The following is an 18,274-nucleotide window of genomic DNA, read 5'->3' on the forward strand; positions in this document are numbered from 1 at the left end:
GGAAAGGCCGGGGGGAGGCTCCGTCTGCGCAGAGCCGCTCCCTCCCGGGGCTGCCTCGGCGGCGCGCAGGACGGGGGCGCCCCTTCCCACGCCCCTCGTCCTGGGCGCCAGGGCTGTTCCCGCGCGCTCCCGGGGCGGCGGGGAGACAAAGGGGCCCGGGCGCGGAGGGGGCGTGACCTCGCCTCGGGGGCCCGGCCGCGGAGCAGCGGCAGCGGCAGCGGCAGCAGCAGGAGAGGAGCAGCGGGAGGAGGAGGAGGAGGAGGAGGAGGAGGAGGAGGAGGGGCCCCTCCGCTCCCCGCCCGGCCCGCTCGGTCCCTGGGATTGGTTTTGAGTGACGCCACCGCTTTATTTTTACCCCGATGACCTCATCGCCGCCTGCCGCTGCCCCCCCGCGCGCTGCCTCCTTCCTGCCCGCCTTCAGTCGGAGGCTGCAGCCGGGCTCGCCGCCTCCCCGCCGGGCAGCGGCACCAGCGGCACCAGCCGCCTCCGCCTCCGCCTCCGCCTCCCGGAGCCCCTCGCTCGGCCGCGCCTCCTGCGCCGGAGCCCCGCGGGGAACGGTAGGTCTCGGGGGCCGGCAGCGCCCGGGCGGGCGGGCGGGCGAGGCGGGGTCCGCGCCGCGCTCGCCCCGGCAGCCGGGCTGTCAAGCGCGGCGGGCGGCTTTCCCGGCGCGCGGCGCCGCTCGGGCTCGGCCGGCGTCTCGCTCGGGCAGGGGGCTGCCCTGCCGGGCCGGCGAGGGCCCGCGCGCCCCCCGTCCCCGTCCCCGTCCCCGTCCGTTCTCCTCCTGGGCGCGCGCCGGAGGCTTTTGCGCCCGAAGAGAGGCGCCCGCCTCGCCTCGCCTCGCCTCGCCTGCCTCGCCTCGCCCGCCGCCCGCTTTCCTGCTTCGGCGGGGGCGCCGAGATGGCCCGGGGGCGCGGGCAGGTCGCCCTCGGCCCGAGCGAGCCTTTGGCCGCGGAGGTGAGGGGGTGCCCCAGGTGCGCGCTCCGTCGCCCGCCCGCCCGCTCGCGCCCCGCTCCCGCCGGCCCCGGGGGTCGCCCGGGCGAAGCCGGGGCGCGCGGCTGGCCTGCCGCGGGAGGGGCTTCCTCCGCCCCCCTACCTGAGCAGCCCCCCCGCCTGTCGGGAAGCGCCCCGCCCCCGCCGAGCCCCTCGCCAGCCCGGCTTTGTGCTGCCCACGCCCGCCAGCCGCGCGGTTCCGCCGGCGGTGCGTCCCTCCTGGAAAGCGAGCAGGTCTTTACATAATTTAAATTAGGCGCTGCGTGGATCTCTTTCATTAAGCGACTCTCTGGAACCGCTGAAGGTTTGCTAGGGTCAGGCGAAACGGAGAGATACTTTGGAAGAAAAGGATTGTGTTATTTAACACTCCGTTTCTGGGCTGTGGTTAATGGATTAGTTGATGGCTGCAAACCCTCTCCAGACTTATTTTCCTTCCTGAGGCTCTGTTGAGTAAAGTATGTAGCAATTCCATTGCATAAACCGATCAACAAACAAATATTTTGTTTTGCAACCCTAAGATGCCTTTACAAAGTTGCCCTTAAGAAAGCCTCACTTCTCAGCCTAAACATATTGTTTGGGGACAAAATTCTGTCCAATTGCTGTGTTTAGGATTGGAATACCAGCGGATAGGTGTCTTGTGAACGGACAATTTCAGTTGAGCAGGAACTGAAAGAAGCTTTTCGTATATTTGTGGCAGGTGAGGATTTACCTCGATGGCTATAGCATAGTTTGAAACGATGCTGTAAAAATCAGTATTTATTTTAAAGTAGTGGGCATTCTTGGTTTCTAAACTGATTTGCTTACCGGCATAATTGTGTGTGCGTGTGTGCGCGCACGCCTTCAGGTCAGTGTTGACTCCCAGTGACTGGTCCCTGCAGTTTTCTTGGCCACATTTTCAGGAGAGGTTTGCCATTGCCTCCTTCCTGGGGCTGAGAGAGAGTGCCTGGCTGAAAGTCACCCAGCCAGCTTTGTGTCTAAAGTGGGACTGGAACTCCCCGTCTCCTGGTTTCTAGCCTGGGGCCTTCACCACTACCCCAGACTGGCTCTCTGCTAGCACAGTAGAAATGCCATTACTGTTGTTTCAAAAGAACGACCGCATCCTTGTAGCGAATATTTCTGTAGATCTTAACTCAAAGGGACCCACATCAATTTACATCCGTGGATGTAATGGCCGAGAAAGGGAGAAACAGCTGGTGTACCCCCGTATACAGTTCCTCTGATGGTTCTCCTTGCCCCTTAACGGTGTGCCGAAGTCCTCAATGGCAGGGTGGTGCTGCAGGTGACTGCGGAGGAGGACCTCTGGCGTGGTGCTCAGCAGACCAAGAGAGGAAGGCAGGAGCTTAAGGACGTAGAGAAGGGATTTGCTCCTCGGTGCAGAAGGATCCCCTTGCTCGGGTCGCCCCACGTTCAGATGAAGGGGCTTCCTGAGACGCAGCCAAAGTCAAAACCGAGGCAGGCTTGGGGGCTGTTTCTTCTCATCTCTCTCCCACCCGATGCAGGAAACCAAAGCTTGCACACCAGCAGAGAAAGTTTTATTATTTACTGCTTAAATAAAGACCAGCTCAGGTGAGCTCCTTTCACCCTTGGAACTGCATTGGTACCAAACTGAAGCGATTCTTATACTTCTTCTAGTATCCACCTGACTTCTCTTATCCTCTAACAAACTTCAAAACTCTGCATTTGCTTTCCGGTACTCAGGAAGATCCCACTATCGTTCTGCATGAGGGATTCTTGCTGTGGTGGGGGCTGAATGAGATGATCTCGAGGTCCTTCCAGCAGTTTCTATGAACTGTCTCCCACCCACCCGCCCTTTATTTCTTCTGTAGGCTTGCTTTATAAGAAGCGTTTTTCTTACCGTATCCCTTCCCTCGTTTAGAGCCATTCCAAGTTTAAACTGCAGGACTCAGGATTAGATGCGGTATTCCAGGCGCAGATGGGGTAGTATAGAATAAAGTGGAGCAATTAGTTCTTGTGCTTGGAAACTTATTTTTATAAGTGTCGTCCAAATATTACATAATCTTGTTTTGTAGCAGCATCACCTCGTAAACTCATATTCAGCAATCAGCTAAAACCCTGGAATGTTTTCAATATCTCCCGTTTGCAAGATGAGGAAGACGAAGTGCAGAATTCTGCCTTTTTCTTGATTAATTCTACTTCTACCCAGTTTTGATTCTATCCGAGCTACTTACTAATTACTACCGTATATTTTATCTTCTGAGTTACAGACATTGCAATAGTTTTAGGCCAACTGCAACTTTGAGAAGGATCCTCTTGATTATTTAAGTCTTTGGAAGAGTTACTCACCTGACAAGGTTCCTTTGAGGACATATTTCCAACCAGCCCCAAACTTACTGCAATTAATCAGCATTTATCAACTTGCCACCCAAAATACCACAAGTATCAGATGCATCCTTATCAGATGCACCCTTGAAATCAAAATTATCTCAACAACGTTCTCACATCCCGCTAAAGAAAGTTGATTTTTAAATAAGAGAGAGGGAAAATTAGTCTCAGAGGATTTATTATTGACAAATCTCTGTTTGTTCTGATTTCTGCTAAACATAGGTCATTCCTAAAACGCTCATACTGTAAATTTAGAGAAGTTTTGGTAACAAAAGGAGTGCTGGAACTTTGTAAACACAGCATAAAGTATCGTGTGTGGAAATTATTCCAGATGTTTCAACCCAAACTGAAACAGTCTCATTTTCTGCTTGTTTTTATAAATAGTCATTTCCTATGTTGCTTAAGCCACTGCAGGTAGCAACCGCTACCTAAACGCGGCTGATCCCCCAAAAGCTAAGCTGAGTTAAACCTGGTTAGGCTGATGGGACACCACTAGGAAACCCTCGGTCTAACCTGTAGCCCTTGGAAGTTGGAAGAACGTCATGGAGGACAGCGATGTCAAGGCACCTCTGTATTGCTGCCAAGAAAAAAAATACTGGGTTGTGTTCAGGGGGTCACAAGACACTGAGCTCAGTTCAAGGGAACCTTTACCATCCTAACTTGCAATCACCTCCCACCATCTTTATCTTTCCCTTGTGACTTACGGTGAGTAAGCCCGGATTGCAGGTGACCCTGTAGCAAGATGGAAATTTAGAGATTGACCTTCCTGGTTATTAGTTGGGCAGTGAATGACTTAGCGTTGGGTATGCTTAGCCCTGTGGTCAGGCCTAAAGTGTCTTCTCATTGGCTGTTCGTGTTTGTGAACTTAATTGGGAACAGATTATATTATGATACCAGAAGGGCTGGCTGAGAGTGCCTGAAGTGGCTTATTTAAATTTCAAGGCTGTAGTCTGTTCTGCAGGATCATGAGCATTAACTCTGAAAGAGATGTGGCCTTGCTAGCCCGGCAACAGGTAGATAGATGCCTCCAAAGGATCTTAAAACTTCAGTAATAAACTGTAACAAAAGAAAGAAAAATAATTTAATGCATATTAAAGATGCCAATCAGTTGTTATGAAAGAATAATAATATCTGGACTCATGGCTGTTTGGGACTACGTTCCGACAAGCATTGCCTACAAATTCACAGGATATCCTTTTCTCCACCGATGTTTACTGTCCATCTTATCACTGTAAGCTCACTGATTCGCACACATTCACACAAAGTCTGGTGCTTGGAACAACTTTTGCCAGGTACAGCTCCAGGAGAGTCAACGACCGCTTGGCACTTCCTGCAAAATATTTCAAGCGTTCCAAGTATTTCATTCACAAGCGCCTCAGTGCTGGAAGGCAGAAGAGCGCTCTTCCAAACGATGTGCGGGATCACCTGATGAAATGGAAGAACATGGCAATGTAGAGAGTTCAGGTTGGAAAGAGATGGACGCCAGGACCGGGGGCTGCCTCTGTTCTCAGCTAAAGACAGAGGAGAGCAGTAAACTTTGGCAATGCCTTACTTAGAAAATGCTCCCTCAAGTGAGGGAGGTGCTGGTGAAGGACCTCAATGCTCATGTTCCTCCTTGTTTCAACCAGCGTAGGAAGAAAGAGATGCTGCGTTAACCGAATGAGGGTCGTCCCTGATCTCGATGGATAAGGTGTATTGAAGGTGATTCTACCTGTCAGCGTCACAGAGTTCCTGCCACCAAATAAATAATAAACGTGGAATCTCCTGTTTTCTATACTGCCTTTTCCCTTTGAGGTAAGAGGAGAGAAGATCAGGCTAGATCGGATTTGCTAAACTAAACTAAACTAAAAAAAAAAAAAAAAGACTTAAAAGCAGATTTTAAAAAGAGATAGAAAGCAGTTAATCTCTGAAGCTCATTTCTACAGGATCCGGTACAAGCCCAAACTGTTCTCTCTGTGTGCGCTTTAAAGGCTGGCAAAGGAATACAGGTATAGAAATACTTACAAATGTAATCCAAGCTGAGCAGGGCGTGAATTGTCATGTGTGAGGTTTGCCTGAATTTGCTTCTTTCAAAATGTTAGAGCAGTGTTTCTCAACCTTGGGAACTTTAAGCTGGGTGGATTTCAACTCCCAGAATTCCCCAGCCAGCCATGCTGGCTGGGGAATTCTGGGAGTTGAAGTCCACCCAGCTTAAAGTTCCCAAGGTTGAGAAACACTGTGTTAAAGGGATTTTGTCTGCAATCCGGCTCACTGGGCCAAGTCCCCAACGGGTAAGATTCCCAAACCAAGGATCACAACCTTATACCTTTGCCATCCTTTCCCATGTCCAACCAGACTAAGTTCAGAATTCTATTTTATTTTATTTATTAAAAAAAAAAAGTTGAGTAGGAAAGTATCAAGTTTTCCTAATCATTGATTACGAAGGACCAGGGCTACAACCACACAGTGTCACATACCACGTGTGGGATGCATCTAAGGAAGGGGCAAGGCTTCTCCACCATCTTGACTTTTCTGCCACCACGATATCACCTCTTCACTCACCTCTCCTCTTCCGATTTCTCTTTCGAAGACAGGAATAAGTGAATGACGGTAGGGCATAATTTGTAGTTCGTGGGTTTTAAGAGTTGGGGTTTCGTTGGACAGTATGAGCTTCCTATTTCAGTTACACCGTCCCGACTCCATAGTTATCTTAAGTTACAAATAGTTTGAAAAACTGGATATCTCTGTCAGTGGCACATTGGAGTGGAAGCCCAGATAACATGCTTGTCTGCAGAGGTGTTTGGTAGAAGCCCCCATGATGTCATGCGTGTCATGATGTTATTGATGCAACGGCCCCATGACAGCCCTGCCCCTCCCTTGCTTGACTGGTGACTGAATCCAGTGGGATCAGCTGACCTTTGTGTCCAAGATTCATCACAGAGATTCCCTTCCCGCAGGATTTCAGGAGCGTGCCCCCAAGGGCAACCCACCTGGGTGTCTGTAATCGATGAAGAGAGGAGTTTGACGTGAAGCCAACAGCCTTGTTCTAAAAGGTTCCTTTTTTGGATGGGCTGAAACAAAGCCGGGATGATCTTCTCCTCTTCCGGCTGTCTTCCCCTGGCAAGCTGGGTGCCCTCTCCCTTGGGAAAGCAGATCCTTTCTTCCTGAGTGGCTGCAACAGGTCCACGTTGGAGGCCGAAGACAGGGACGAAGCTCACGGCCATGCAAGGGCCGCCTGTGTTTCTCTTGCACTCCGTTTGTGGTCGGTGGCCGAGCCAAGAGCTCTGGCCCTGCCTGGACTGGCAGCCGCCCAGTTTGGGTCTCTGTGAAAGGTCCTTTCGTGGTGAGGGCGGCGGAGCTGCAGAGAGGGAGGGAGATGGATGAGGGGGGTGAACATTGGCATTAATTACCGGAGTGAGGTGAGCATCACGAGCTCCCAAAACGTGCCACCTCTGGCTGTTTCCTCCTGACGGGGCTAACCACAGCCGTAAGAAGTTGCCACGCTGTGGCGGCCACGATTCTTGTCCTGTGAATTTGTCAAAAAGCCAGCTAGGAGGGCAAGTTTGGAAGGGCCCATTCCAGGGTGAAAGAAGATCAGATTGTGCTAACTTTCTGCAGACTTTTATACAAGATTTTGCGAACGTTATGCTTTGCAAGTTGAGGCATTTTCTGAGTAAATTACCGGAATGTAGCATCCAAAGTTGTGCGTTGATAGACTGCCTTGTACAAACTATGGTCCCAGGTAAATTCAAACAGCAAACCTTTAAGACTGTGGGGTCCTCTGAGCTGGGTTGTTTTCTTGCAGACATTTTCTTGTTTTCTTGCACGGAAACAACCCAGCTCAGAGAGCCCCAGGACCCCACAGCGCAACCCTGAGCTACAGAGATTCTCTTCTACTGAACCCTTTAAGAACTAAGTTAAAACAGCATTCAGAAACAACGATTCCTTCCTCTTAAGTGAGCCCCCTCTTCATTTACAAATTGACCTAATTGTAGGATTTGCTCTTTCTCTTCAGTTTGTCACACATCTGTGGGTGACATCGAGCCCAGAAGTGTCTCGGCTGTTGGGTTTTACCGATCCGCTTTTTTTTCTCCCAGCGTAGATGAAAATGGAGTGATTTTAAATGAAACAATTTTCTCCTTCAAAGAGTTTGCGGTAGTGATTTAATACTTCTGTCAGCTGAGCGTCTCTTTCACTAAATTCTTAGTACTTTTTTCTGCCCAAGTCAATAGCGAAGATTTATAGAAATAAAGACTCTTTCAAGTTGAGCTCAACTTCTAGTGACATCATGGATGTGCTCATGGAGTTTTCTTGGCAGCAATACCAAAGTGGTTTGGGTTTGGTTTTTTTTAAACTTCTCTGTCTAACCTAGATCCTGTGATTTCGTGATGGTCTCCCTTCCAAGTACTAACCAAGTCCAACTCTGCTTAGCTTTTGTGCCCAGATTAGGACAACCTGATGCTAAGGGATTCTGTACACTTATAAACTATATATCGTGAGTACTATCCAAAGCATGTTTTTAAACATCAACTACAAATGAGCATTGGTCTTATTTTCTCTTCAAGCACAGACCCTGGTCAGTGTTGTTTTCCATTCCCCAAACCCAACATTTGAACAAAGGAGTTTTAGAAGATGCAAATACCAAAAGCAAAGATGTTACAAGAGGCCGCCTTTGGGAAACAATTTTTATTCAAAACCTCATGATATAAATATCTTAAATAACAACTATTTAATCAACTTGGGAAATAACATGACAAAAATAGTAGGGTGTTTTTGCTTGTTATTTCCATTGTGAAAACTGAGTGATAGAGGACTGGGGTCTCTCAAGGCTTGCCGTGAAGTTTCAATATTTTCTTAATACCAGCTGATTTTCAACAAGACTGGGTTTTCAGCTGAACAAAGGCCCCTGTGAAGAATGCTGTAGTGGCCAACTCACTTCTCCCCAATGTGGGTCGCAGACAAACGTGCACTTTTAACCCACCACTTAACTGCTCCCAAAGAAAAACCTGAGAAAGAGCCGGGTCACGGTTTTACACTTGCTGCTGAGCTATTTAAACGCAAGCCAAATCGATTGCCAGGTATGGCTGAAGGGGCCGCTCTGGCCAGCTTCTGCTGTCCTTCACATGGAGTGAGAAGATGAAGGTCTAAGGCCGCCTTTGCTGCTTGCAAGGTTTAAGGCCTTCCAGCGTAGCGGAAGAAAAGCTCTGGTGAAGCTTTCGTTGTTCAAAAGGAGAGGTTAAGAGGCGAGGATTCAAGGCCCCCTGCCCTCTGAGGTACCCGTATGTCAGCTCTGACCCTCAGCCCATTCCCATCTTCGTTTTGATGTCTAAGATAGGGTCCACTAACCCTTTTGGTTCCACCTGTCCTGGCTCTCTTGCCACTTCTTTGACCACCTCTGGCATCAGGCACACAAACAGGTCAGAATCAGCTGAAGTGTCTTCTTTGGCCAAGAAACAGCTACATCCATATTGCGCGGAGAGGCTCTGGATCCACAGCGCCCTGCCCTGCCCTGCCCTCCCCCCACAAGTCGGTTTACACATTGGGCTCTTAGTCCTCCCCAGACAATGTATACGCTTGTGACCCTTCCTTTGCAGCCAGTCACACAATGTACACTCGTCAAGAGTAATGGCTTTGCAATGTGGGCTTTGTCACAGTTGCCTCAGAAACTGATTATGTGGGCATTATCTTCTGGCCTGACTTAGGTGTCTCCTCCTTCTTCAGCGATACTTACAATCTAATCCTCTTTGTATTGGTGTGGCGGGATTTTTCAGTTGTGTCTGGGTCAGATCTGGGTATGAGGAAATGCCGAGTGATTCTTTTATCTGAACTGTTATGGGTAATTAAATTCTATTTATAAGAAGCCTGGACTTTGTGCTTGCATCTGAGTTTCGTTAACAGTTCATGAGGAGTAGGTAATGGCATATCAAAGCCATCCCGGCTTTCAAAAAACTGATGTTTGTCGCCCCTGGCGATGCCATTTTAGGGATTCCCAAAGGTGGTGGCCTTTGTTTACTCCAAAAGTTAGGATATAGCGATCAGTACGTCTCTTCTTCAAAGACGGGATCTGGGAAATACCCTAAAAATATTTCCTGGGTACCCATGAAATGGATATCTGCCGCATAGTCAGAATGACATGGTTAGTAAAGTCAAGAGAGGTGCTTGAGTGTCAAAGGCTGTGGATGGCAAGAATCAGAAGGCAGTAGGGTTGACCATCAAGACCAGGGCGACTTCTTTATAGCAAATAAGAAGCTTCCTCACCACGTTCTCTCCACATACCACCATGTAACAAATATATGAAGGACCTTAAGCAGAAATCCTACAAGGGTCTCCTGTGTCTCTGGGGTTTGTGGCTGGGCTGCGTGATGCCCTTCACAGTAGAGGACCATTCACTGGGTTTTAGATCTTAAGATGGGAATGAGTCGCTCAAATCAGCCATTATGCAGCTACGATGCGCGGAGGGCCAAAAATAAGATGGGGGACAAGATTGTGTATGTTTAGGTAGGTGTCAAGTGGAGAAAAAAGAGAAGTCCATATTCCCAGCTTTTACCTGAAACATAATATTCTCCACTTCCATCTCGGTGTCCATGTTGCTAACTAGATTACAGCCAGTTCAACAAATCCTTGGAAAAACCAGCAAGTTATGACTAGCGTTACATAGAAAAGGAACAAAAGATCATTTTATGTGGCGGCCATCCTGATAATTATTGTTCTGTGCATGGAGTTTCACAGTGACTCTCCTGCTTGAACAGCGCACTCTCTTCTGTAAATAGCGATAGCTGGAAATCAATAAAATAATTTTCTAAAATATATGAAGGCTCCATTTAACAGAGCAGAGTTTTGCGTTTTTCTTTATTAGGAATTTTGTGATACGTCCTAAGCCTTTGGTCTCTGTTCATCGGATACAAATTCGCGAGTCTTCTCTTTTGTAATCTTCCTGCTTTCCGTAATAATTCTGGGAACCGAACGTTAAGATTGAAATCAGAGCTAATGGCACATTTAATGACACGATTGTGACACAATTTAGAAATAAGCGGTGAAGTCATTTAGTGATTAATTCCTTCTTGTAATTTGCTCTAAAACATCACATATGTCTCTTCTGTCATCGCCTTCATTTATTACTATGTAAATGGGTAATGAGAATTCCCAAGACATTTTGCAATGGCCTGGTTATTTCCACACCCTCTTCCTGCTGTTTCTTACTGTGTGCAAAAGGGGAAAATCCTAGCATTAGGGCTCCCTCCCTCTAATTATGCTCATGACGGGCTACAGCTTCCTCTTCCAAAGGGGCTTGCATCTGTTTCGAAGTCTGAAACTTTCATCATCATTTTTTGCTCTAAGATGCTTGCGCGGTTCCTTTTGGGATCTACTCTTTTAAAGAATTTGTGTCTAAGGAATTTTTAACCAGGTCAGAAGTGGTGCCAGTAGGAGCAAACAGAGGAGGCTTTCCCAAGATCCAGACCTGGAGGAAGTCTTTAGGCAGATGCCAGCAGGGGGGTCCATGTGTATGCGGGGGAGGGCTTAAGGTGAACGCACGCTGCTTCTCCGGAATCCATAAACAGAAAGTGAAAGAAGAAGAAGAATTTTTAAAAGGCTGTTGTGAAATTTCTCCTTCCAAGTCTGCTTTTTGAGTCATAACTCACCTGTAGGGAGGTAAGCAAAACCTCCTTAGGGCAATTATCATACTAGGCAATAGGTCAGGGCAAGTCAAGTGAGATCCTCTGGTCTTCAGTCTGACTGAACAGAGGTTTGCTTTCAATGTTGACTAAGGATTTTTTGACCTTGCCTCTCCCCACTTGTGAGTTCCAGGGGAGAGGAGTTTTTATCACACTTCCCATGTCAAGTGAGAGAATCGTAGAATGTGGGAGATGGAAGCTCTTGGGGATCAAGTCCAACCCCTCGGCATTACACAGAATCCTAGTTGAAATCCTACTGAGTGCAATGGAGCTTCTCCGAAGAAAGCAAATACAGTATTTCCATTAGCAAACCTCAGGTAAACATTAGATTAAGTAAAAGTAGGCTTGGTTTAGTAAGGAATCCGTTCCAGGGGTGGCGGGGAGAGGATCTCACACCAGGATTCTCTCTTCCTTGGCTATGGTAGAAGTAAAATTTCCTTCAGAGACAAGAAATGGATGCTTGAATCAAACTGGGACATCTCCAGACCTTAATCATGAAGGACCCAGAGGTAGCTAAAGACACCACAGCGCACTTCATTGTTCCAGATTCTTCAGTCTACATAAAACTCTAGATTTTAAATCTAGATTCCCTAAAGCAATGAGGTCCTCATGGAATTAATTTTGACAAGAAACCAATATAATTTCCTCGAAGCTCTTGCGCTCAGTATACCAAGAAACAACAGGGCAATCTCTTTCTCAAGAAAGGAAGCCCTGTTAGGTGAGACGTGTTTCAACATGAGGCTTGTAGCACAACGTTGAAAGAACAATGAGTTCCCAACTGGAAATTAAACAAATCTCTTCTTCTGCTTTAAATTCTTTAAAACTTTTGCGTGTAGCATGGATACAGTTCAGCCAGAGTTCTTTCCTTGTAGTGGGAGAAAATTAAGTTCAGTTCGGAAAGTGAAATTTGCTTGGATTAACTTTGCCTGGGTTGTGCCCAATTTTTAAGTCCTTGTTTTCCTTCCACTTATTATTCTTATATAGGCTATTGTTAGTGCAGATCCTAAGACCAAAACGTCAATCCACATTCCCTTGTGGGGGAGATGAGTGCTTTAGGTCATGTCCAAAGTGGCTTTTCCCAGCCCCTCCCTCTGCTGGGTCATTGTGATCAAGGGGCAGAATGGGAGAAGCAGTCAGATGAGGCTGGGGAAGGCATGGGGTTAATATTTCCGCCAGCCTCTGATTAAAGTTTGGAATTTCCAAGGAGCTGGGAAGACCAGCAGGATGAAGCAGAGGGACAGATGACATTCAGAGAGTGCTGTTTCTGAAGAAATCAGTAAACCATTCAGTCAGAAATTGCATGAAGTTTAGTCTATTTTTATTTGTTTTGGGCAAGTCAAATCTAGCTGTCTCTGAATCTCTTTATATAAATCATTGAATTGGGTGTTTAAAATTCAGCCAATCTGGCTATACATGAAGATACCACACTTTGCCTAGAATTTTCTTGTATGCTGTAATATTAATTTTAAACATCTAACCAGTCTCTTTTTATGGCAACTTGGGGGCAACGACTGAGCCATTTGTGGATCAGAACCATATCCTTGGTGCATTTTTTGTACGTTTCTTTTAATCTGCTGAACAGTTTTGTAATCTGTCTCCTTAACCCCTGAATGTTGGCATTTTTAAATATTTAAGAGAACGCTTACCATTCATCTTTTATTATTTTAAAATGAATTTTGATTTAGTTTATCTTGTGTGAGATTGATTTATCTCTCACAGGGAAGCGAAGAAGGGCTGAACCCTCTAGCCACACCCCTCTGCACTACAAGACTAGGAGGGTGCAACTCGTCATTTGTTGTTGCTATTGCTCGCTTTTTCATTGCCAGAAAGGCAGCACAGGGTACGAGAGCTGTATCTCTCATGTACATTGGTGTTAGGGAGAGAATGCCAGGTAAGGCATCCCCAGGAAGATAGGCAGTAGCAGGAGCGACTACTGCAAAATAGGAGGCAGGACCAGGGTGCAACGATCCAGAGGGCTTTGGGGAGAAGAGATTTGAGGCCTTCAGCCTTCCATCTCATGGTCTTAGTTGTCGGCTCCATTTGCATAATCTGTGACTGAAGTTAAGTCTCTGCATATGTGATTATTCTCCATCTCTTGGTGGGAAGTAGCAACAGTGTGTTGGCTGGCATGGGAGTCTTTAGATCAAGACCCTAACTTGCACAGAGTAGTGTGGATATGACTGGGATAAGAGGGGGCTTTGAGTGTACTTGGGATGTACTGGCTGAAATGTGCTGAGCAGGGTGACAGATGCTGTTCTTGCTTCCTGTGGCACAGGTGTGATTAAGACTGGTGGCCTACTTTACACCCTCTTTCTCTTACTAGAAAACATTTTGTGAAAGCCTCAGTTGATGGTTGGAGGAGATCAGTAACTGGGAACCCATCTGGTGGCCCTAATGACCATGTTGCCTAGAAGATTTGACGTGGAAAGTAAGAGGTTGTTCAGGCATCTTCTCAGCCTTGGTGTTTGTGTGGCTGATGGTTGGATTTTAGCAAGATAATGGTAGCATTCAGCAGATAGATATTTGAAGGTATGTTTTGGCAAATCCTCTTGACGGTTAAGGATCAACATTTTCTGACAATATCCTTTGTTCACGCTTGGAGGAAAAGCTATTAACCAAACCAGACATGGAGTCTTCGGTAATGCAGTCTTTTTTTAATTGATGTTTTTCTTCATTAATCATTATTTGTATACTTTTAATTTCATACTAGGATCTCTTTTTAAACACAGTCTTTCCTGAACAGCTCTTATAATATGATTTAACTCCAGATCAGCTGCATCATCTCCTTCACATCTTCCCAGTCTGTCTCTTGGTTCCATCGCTTTGTATTTCCCCTTCTTCTGTACAGCAAGAGATACTTAAGAATTAGAAAATGAGACCATATTAGAAATTGATCAAGCGGATCTGGTGTTAAATCATATTTTAGACCAAGTAAAAACAGCTTCTGGTCCCTTTTGGTGAAAGTATTTATTTATTGAATAGACTATTAGCTTCAGCTGATTCTCAGCAGTTTGCAATCATAAAATTAACACAACAAAAAATAATACAGTAAAATAATAAAATTCAGTGTAGTAACCCCTACCACACATGCTGTCAGCCTTCACATGCATACAGAAAACTCCCAGAGACTCTGTGACTGGACAACTGCAGAATCCTTTAGGCTGCAGATGCCTTCCTGAAGATTTGTTTTTAAGGCCTTTCTGAACGATGCTAACGTAGGTACAATCAGATCCTCAGGGACAGATGGTTCCATGGGGGGAGGGGGTCCACGACAGAAAAGCATAGACCCCAACACCTTTTAACTTTTGATAAAGAGGTACTCCATGCTTCCTAGCCCATGGGATGAGTGTACAGGAAAGGTGGTTTCCACCTGGAGAAGATGGTCCTGAAGATACCTTGGCGCCCAGCTATGTAGGGCTACAAAGGTTAAAATCAGCCCTTTCAATTGTACTTGGAAGCCTAGGATAGCCAGTTCAATGTTTGCAACACCAGTGCTATGTGCCTATAGTGTCTCTTATCCGTCAGGACGTGGGCTGTTGCCTTTTGCCCCAAGTGCAGCTTCTGGGTGGTCTTCAAAGGCAACTCCATTGCAGTAGTCCATACAGGGGATATGAGTCACTGTCAATAGGTCATCCTGCTTGAGATAAGGCCAGCTAACCTGGTATAACTAACCTGAAGCCAGGTGAAGGCTTCCCAGCTGTGATATCCAGCAGTAGTTGGTAGTTCAGGAGAAGACCTAAATTATGGATCTGCTCCTTCAGGTGGAGCGCCACCCCATTTGGAGTTACAGTCAGAGCCGAAGGCAGACCTGATGGTTTCTGCACAAATCCACAGCTCTTGACTGAGGATAAAAACCATGCATGTAAATAGTTTTTTCTGGTGGGTGAATCCCTTCCTGAGATCATAGTCTTCTGTCATGGGGCTTTTCTGTGTATGTTTCCAGGAAGTTCTAAAAAAGTGAGATCTATTTATGGTTTTTATTTTCTCCGAATCTTGAAAGGAATACAACCAAAGGGAAATTGAAGCAAGTGGTTTAGCATCATGAGCACAAAGCAGTGTGTGAGGATGGACTAGGGTTCCTTGCATTCACAGAACAGCACAAGGGCTTCCTTGGCTTCACATTTCTGGTCTACTAGCAAGCCAGACCAAAGCACTTCAAGAGCAAATGAAGGAGGAATATGTGTGTGCAAAAGTAGGAACAGGAAGATTTTTTAGAAAATACATTGTGCTAAAGCAAAACCAACAATTTTAAGAAGCTTACAAGAGACCCAAAGGAGGATCCAGATATTTTCTAAAAATACACCAACTATCAGAAAGTCATGGTGATTGATTGTAAAGAGTTCTTTTCTTAATAAGATTATATTTTCCATTAATTTGGCAAAGATTAACTTCATTTTTTTTTCTTTTAATTTTTTGCTCTCTGTAAATCTTTTGCAACAGGCTGTGGCTACAGACAGGATAAATCTATTTGCCAATCTTCCTGAGCAACTTACAGTGAATCTCAAAATCTTACTGAAGGTTACTCAGTGGTTTGTTATCAAATAGGAGGAAGCTGTCAAGAGGAGCGCCACCAGGATCAGTTCTTTTGTTAATGACTTGGATGAAGAGGTGGAGATAACACAAAATTAGGTGGGGTGGCTAATGGTTTAGAAGACAGGGAAAAAAATGAAGAAATTCACGGAAAATTAGAGAATCAAACTTAACAGAATGATTTCTTCACTTAGGAAACAACAATCAGATGAGCAGGTACAGTATGGGAGATACCTGGCTTAATGATGGTCCTTGTGAAGAAGATCTTGGTTGATTGCAAAATGAATATGAGCCAGCAGTGTGGTATGGCTGCCAAAAAAAAAAAAAAAAAGCAAATTCAGTTTAGGCTACATCATTGGAAGTATACTATAGAGTGGAACAATTATTCATGGGAAATAATTGTTCCACTCTATTCTACTTTGGTCTGACCAACCTCAACTACGTACAGTTATGAGCACAGCATTTAATGATTAATTCAGACAAACTGAAAGAGGTTCAGCGAACGAGGATGGACAGAGGACTAGAAGGTGAATCTTAGGAAGAGAGACTGAAGGATCTAAGTTTGCTTAGCCCAAGAAAAGTTGACTGAGGGGAATAACTCATAGGGTGCCCCTTGGCCGTCCTGAAATATATATGGAAGAATGGATTGCGTGTACAGGAAGGCAGATTCCGGATGAACGTTAGAGAAAATGTCCAACCCAGAAGAACAGTTCAAGAGTAGAACCAGAAAGCAGGGGGCTCCTCTGCATTGGAGGCGTTTGGGCAAAAGTTGGGCAGCCGTCTGAAGCAAAGGTTTGAGGCTGGATGCCTGATGTGATCAGAAAGTTGGGCTTGATGACCTCATTGGTTCCTCCCAACTCTAGGATTCTGTGACTGCACGTGACTCCGCTGAGTTCTGTCTCCTTTAAGCATCCTCCCACCCTGATAATAAAGGACGGCAGCCAATATGTAGTGAGCACTCCGCCAGTCAAGAAAATCCTTGGAGGACTTTTCCCCAAAGTCCCCAGCGTTGCTGCCCTGGACATGAACATTCCTTGCCCGACGTTTTCCTCCTGATGTGCTTCTGTCTTTGTAGGATTGTTTTGCTTTTGCTGGGCTTGTTCTTGGTGGAATTTGGTCCACCCCTGGGTTAGGGTTAGGGTGAGAAAAATAGGTTTTTCTTCTGATTTACTTACACCTTGCTTGTATAAATGTGAGTTTCCAGAAGATGAAAGCTTGGTTTTATTTCCAGCAGCTGTTTTAAGCCATTGAGCACTGACTATTGTCTGGAACAAGGTCCTTCTTTGAGGGCTGAAGCTGACAAGGTGGTGGCCACAGAGAGGACCTCTGGATAGCTAACTATGGAGCACGTGCCTTGCAATATCCAGTCTGCAAAAACAGCAGCGAAGAATCTGTTAGCATGTAAGGGCTGGAGGAAGAGACCCAGAGCTTAAACTCTAGAGTCTACCCACAGCAGGGTTTCTCAACCATATCAACTTTAAGATGGGTGGACTTCAACTCCCAGAATTCCCCAGCCAGCCAGGCTGGCTGGGGAATTCTGGGAGTTGAAGTCCACCCATCTTAAAGTTGATAAGGTTGAGAAACCCTGATCCACGGACTCTCAGTTGGCTTCCTTCTTGTATTCTTCAGGAATTGCCTAGATTGGATGTCTTCTAAATTGTGGTCAAGCTTTGAGGTAGGTGTCCTGGGTCCTTGAAGGCTCTGCAGGAGTGGCTGGGTGGGACCGAGTATCTGCAGAGGTATGGATCGTATCTAAGAATAGGAAGGCTCGTAAAACATTCCATTAAAATGGTTATTTTTAGGATTGGTGGTGGCCAACGTTCACTCTTTGCTTTCACTCTTTACTGTCAGTAACTGAAGAAATTGAGAGAGGGAAGTCCCAGGTAAAGAAGATTGAAAGGGAAGGAACAAAACTGGACATAGAAGAAACTGGGTTTTGAATGATGCCCTGAAGGCAGAAGAACGGTCAGTTTCCCCTAGGGCTTTGCATAGAGGCCAAGCCGAGTGGTAAACTTTGAAAACAGGGCAAAATAGTATGCTTTTATTTACAGAGTTAAGTGCAAGGGAGGTTAATGATGGAGTTGGTATAAATTGGAATTTTTGGAATGTGGATGTGGCAAACCTGAAATTGCCCGTTCAAAACAGCTCTTTGATAACATAGATCTGCAAACCTGGGTCTGGTTGCCCCCAAAAGCAGGTTGTAACTCTGGAATGGATGGGAACCTTTTACACGCTGGTTAGTTTGATGCAAAAGCTGCCTACTCACGAGTATTTAATATTCCATCCTTCGTGTTTCTTGGCTCAATTAAAAGCAGTTAAAAAAGAGTTTGGGGGCATTAATGTGCCTATTTTTTGCTGCCTGAATGACAGTAAATTGCATGGCTATTTTTAGGTGGTTTGCTGCCAAACAGCAGTGTCCAGGGAGCAAGGTCAAAAAAGTCAACATGGTGGTTGTGCCTGTGTAATGAAAGCATACAATACGTGATGCTGCTTCATTCCGTCCGGCTGTTTGAATCATTTCAGCTTTACTGACAACGTGGACTCCCTTTCTTCTAAAATTTTAAAAATCAACATGTTTCCCATTTTTACTATGGCTACAAACAGCAAATAACAACAACGACAACGATAACAATTTGACATCTTCCAAATTAATGTTGGAAAGTTTCATGAGCCGTTTACAAAGCAGTCAGAACATAAAGTCAAAGGTTATTTATTTGGAAACCATTATATGCTTATAGGATCTCTTCCAGTCAAAGGAC

At 46.0% G+C, this 18,274-nt stretch overlaps 1 protein-coding gene across 1 annotated transcript in view; it reads left to right on the forward strand.

Moving 5' to 3' along the window:
• Positions 1 to 291: 291 nt before the first annotated feature.
• DUSP16 (dual specificity phosphatase 16) overlaps positions 292 to 18,274 on the forward strand; it is a 44,183-nt gene continuing 26,200 nt past the window's right edge. Inside the window, exon 1 of the mRNA XM_088146618.1 lies at positions 292 to 557. The gene's annotated coding sequence lies outside the window, so the exon portion shown is untranslated. The remainder of the gene's footprint in view (positions 558 to 18,274) is intronic.

The sequence above is a fragment of the Python bivittatus genome, unplaced genomic scaffold (assembly GCF_059951505.1).
Source record: "Python bivittatus isolate LINGU-HERP-01145 unplaced genomic scaffold, Pbiv_v1 ctg000010_np1212, whole genome shotgun sequence".
In the NCBI taxonomy this organism is placed as follows: domain Eukaryota; kingdom Metazoa; phylum Chordata; class Lepidosauria; order Squamata; family Pythonidae; genus Python; species Python bivittatus.